Here is a 4,656-nt window from a genome sequence, read left to right as displayed (position 1 = left end):
CATCAATAGGAGGAGAGGACCTTGGCCCTGTGAAGGTTCTGTGCCCCAGTGTAGGGGAATGCCAGGCCAATAAGTGGGAGACAGTGGGGTGGCAGGCATGGGGAGGGAAAGGCAACAGGGTTTTGTTTTTGTTTCTTTGTTTTTTGGAGGGGAAACCAGGAAAGGATAAATTTACATGTAAATAAAGAAAATATCTAATAAAAAAAAGAAAATATTTGCTTTGGGTTGGTGAAGGACATGGTCAAATCAGTGAATTTTATGGTACCCATGGCTGAACCGATTGACCATGTGAGATGCTGTGTGGATGGATAAACATTTTGTAAGTTCTTAGATCAAAGTTTTGCTGAAAAGCACTGCACGCAGGGCAATTGCACACAGGCAAGCATGCATTCCAATTGTGTGCCAATTTCAGAACCAAACAATATCTCTTCCATGTGGAAGTGGTTCAGGGCAATCCTTTTTTTGACAGGTGACTGATAACTAGGGCAATGGGGTCATATCAAGAACTCACAGGTTAAAGTAAGGGAGTGTGGGTCCAGTGTCTGTATGTTAACTGCATATTTCTCTAGCTAGCCCGTTTCAGCAAGAAGCAGCCTCAAATCAAGCAGAAAATGAAGTTTTCCTCAGAAAAATCGAACAAAAACAACCGTTATCCCAAATCTTCCAAACAAAAGCCATACATTGTAAATCAAGTAGTGAAGACTTTGGCTATCCCAACAAGAAGTCACCTAATCTCGGAAGCTAAGCAGGGTAGGCCTGGCTAGTACTTGGGTGGGAGAATGAAGAAGTAAGTCTTAAGAGGCATAATTTTGGTTAACTTTCTGTGGGACAGAATAGGATGTTTCCTCCCTCTGTAAGTTATATGTCAGCTCATGGCATTTGTCTCAATCATGGTTCTTCTAATGGTCTTAAGGATCCATTGATTATAGAAAGGTAGTTAAGACTGCCGAATTAGTGAGGCTCTGGCTATCTCCCCACCACCATCTCCATTTTTACCAAAGAAACATAGCTTCTTCCCTCCCTTTTTTCTTTCTTTTCTTTACCTCTTTCTTTTTTCTATCTTTCTTTCTTCCTTCCTTCCTTCCTTCCTCCTTCCTTTTTTTCTTTCTTTCTTAAATGCTTTTGTATGTCATATATGTGTGTGTTTGTGTGTACATACGTTTACATGTGTGTACAGGTATATATACATATGTGCCTGTCTACATAGATGACAGAGGTTAATGTTGGGTATCTTCCTCAATTGCTCTCCACCTCATTCTTTTTCTTTTTTGAGACACAGTCTCTCACTGAACTGGAAGCTTGCTGATAGGCGGTCCACTCCACCCCTCATCCTTGCAAGCATACCCTGCAGTCTACATGGATGCTGGGGATTGAACTTAGACCCTTATGCTTCTGCAGCAGGTATTGCTTGAGCCATCTCTCCTACCACGAATTTAACACTTTTCTGGGTTTGTTGTTAGATTTTAGAGAGCCAGGCCAAAGATTTCTAGACTCAACATTGTGAAAGACTGATATTGAGATCCAGTCAGCATTTATCATATTAGAAGTCCTATGTATGAGATTCCATACTAGGAGTCATAAGCAGTTAGTTACCTGTGGATTATGCTATACACAGTCATATGCTATTTTAGATAACTCTGTGAGTTGTTCAGGGATGTCATTTGCTCAGGGTAGTAGTTGGACTACTTCAGGAGGTTACATTGCACTAACAGTGAGGCCTTGTTGTCTCCCGGTTGGTGCTCTAGGACTGGGACGAACAATTATCTGTGGGAGCAAACAGTTAGTAAGGAAAGACACAGATGCCAGGTAGAAGTGATAAGAGAGAGAGCTTTACTGTAATTCACTCAGTATTTATAGTTAGGCTTGGGAACCAGACCCAGAGGAATTTGACACTTGCCCATATAACATAAACAGGAGAGAATCCATTACCACCAGACCAGAAGGAGATCTTGAAAGGAAGATCCGGTAAACCTTTTAACATAAGTATAAGACTTGCTAAGTCTATGATCTAAGGAGAGCAGTCAGGACTCCTTCACACAGCAGGTGCTCAACTCCAGCTTGCAGCCTGTCGGTGCTGCTTACAGAACCAAGTCACTCCCAAGCAACAAGGTTGGGGGACGGAGTCCACAAGGCCTGGCTGGAAGGATCTAGATGCCTTGCCCTTATCTGTCTGCAGTATTAGTACTTGCTTGCTGATGGCTTCAAGTCTTGTTTCTTTGTCTGGTGTCTTCTCATCCAGCAGAGCCTCTTCTGAGCTTGTGTAACTTACTGACCTCTTGTCTGTCACTGCTGTTATATTAAATTGGTTGGTACAAGTGACAATGACATTTCACATTCAAAAAGAGGAGAGGAAAGTTCTTGGCTTTTTATAGGTGGCAATATATATAAGTATGAAGAGATGAGAAGAATTAGTGCCTTCTCTGTTTTCATTGATTGTTCATTGCTTTTCTAGTCCCTCTTTCCATTAATTTCTGCTGTGACCTTTACTGTTTTCTTTTTTTAATTTATTGGCTCTTTGTGAATTTCACATCATGCATCAGAATCTTATTCATCTCCCCCTCCTCTAGTCCCCACCCTCCAACTTTGCAACCTCCCCACCAACAGGGGAAAAAAATCTCATGAAAACTGCAGTGTGTCACAGTGTTTCTCAAGAGTATAACCTTTTTCTTGCAAATATTCATTGCAATGAGTCACTGGTCTGGTACAAAGCCTCTGGCTTCTACTGCTCTATCAATACAGGTACCTCATCTAGACTCCTCTCAGATATCCTATTGTTGTCAGTGTCATGGAGATCCTATAGTTTTGAATTTTGTAGGACTGGCCCCTTTGTGAACTCCAGCAGCATAGATGTGGTAGATGTTGGGGTGGGCCAATTCAAAGCCCTGAATCTGGCCTGAGTAGTATCTGAGCTGGTTGGCCCTCTGGCTCTCCTGTTCTTACCAGCACCCTCTGGCCAATTCTCCTACTCTAGTGACCTCAGGGCCAGCTCTCCTGCCTGCCACAGGTAGTAATAGAGGAGGAAGTGGGGATGAGGTTGTCTCTTCCTCATTTGAACCACCTCACAGCAGACAAGAAGCAGAGCCAGCTCTCCTACACTCACACCCTCAGGGCTGGATCACCTACAACCCCTACATCCAAGGCTAGCTTTACTGTGTTTTCCAGATGAGGCACAGGGCCTGCTCTCCTGAGTGCTGCAGCAGGTGAGAGGCAGGGCCAGCTTTGCCACTCTGAAGACCTTGGCACAGCTTTCCTGCCTGCTGTAGGTGGCAAGGGGTGAGGTGGGGGAGTGGCATGTCTTTCTTGCCCATGTCACCACAGAGCAGAGAAGTGGTAGGGTCAGATCCTTCATGCTTACACCCTCAGGGATGGCTTGCCTGCATCCTTGACACCAGGATGTCAACTCTGACATCCTTGTCAACTCTACTGTGCTGCCTAGGCAAGGTGCAGGGCCAACTTTATCAAGTGTTGCAGCTGGTGAGGGGCAGGGACAGCTCTCCTGCTCTCATAACCCCAGGATCAGGTATCCCATCTGCCACACCTGTTGAGGGGGGATGAGGGAATCTTTCCCTCATCCATGCCACCTCACAGAAGAGGAGTAGCAGGGCCAGCTCTTCCATTCTTGTATTCTCAGACTGGCTCACCCATAACTCCCATAGTGTGTCTGGTGGCTATCCCAATTACTGTACCTAGATAGGGGTAGAGTCAGCTCTCCTGCTCTTACATCCACAGGACAAGCTCTCCCATGATGTCCATGTGAGGGATGGGACCAATTCTGCATAGTCCTCTTATATCAACATCTCTCCAGTGGCATCCCAGACCAGGAAAGTCCACCTGCCCTTTGGTGGTAACATGGCTGCAATAGGGCCATGGAACCAGATATGGCCCCCATGGCAGCATAGGCCAGGACCCCATCATGGTCCCAGCTACTCACATCAGGTTGTCCCTCACTACTCTTGAATCCCCAGTTCTGCCTCTCTTCATTGTGTCCATATCCTTCTGTTTCTCCTTCTCTTCCCTTTCTCTACCACTTATTTGCTCCTCTTGGTGGCACCTGGGGTTTCTAAATATCTGGCATCATTTCAGGAATAGTCTCAGGCATATTAGGCACTACTTGTACATTTTAGAATCAGGTAAGGGTCATCTCAGACATGGTCTGCCCCTGTGAGCCAGACTGGTGGTCATTTAAGGCTACCTCTCTGTTTGGGCCCTATAGTGATTGTCTGGTGGTTGGTGCCCATCTGAGTGGCCCTATGAAAGGGTAGTCTCTCTCAGGCTCAGCCCTGGTTCCAAGTGGGGGTCTTCTAGTCTCCAGCTTGCTCCCTGCCCTGGGAACTTGTCTGGGCCTGAGTGGCACAGGACTGGTGGTTGTCTCAGGCTTTTTTTTTTTTTAAACTTTTATTGCATTATGATGAGAAAAGTTACATGATTTCAATTTATCTGAATTTGTTAACATTTAAAAACACTTTAATTAAATAGAATTGAATCACATTCTTGTTCCCCTTTTGTACCACTGCTCCTCCCATAGATCCCTCCTTCAATACCTATATCTTTTTTGTCATATTCCTTAAAATTTATAAAATATTGTAAGAATAAAAATAAGTATTATAAAAGTTGTTTGATATAAAACAACAATCAATTTAGCAGTCTTATGTAGAT

This window comes from Mastomys coucha, unplaced genomic scaffold (genome assembly GCF_008632895.1).
Source record: "Mastomys coucha isolate ucsf_1 unplaced genomic scaffold, UCSF_Mcou_1 pScaffold20, whole genome shotgun sequence".
NCBI classification, from domain to species: Eukaryota; Metazoa; Chordata; class Mammalia; order Rodentia; family Muridae; genus Mastomys; species Mastomys coucha.
Note: the sequence above shows the minus strand (reverse complement) of the source record.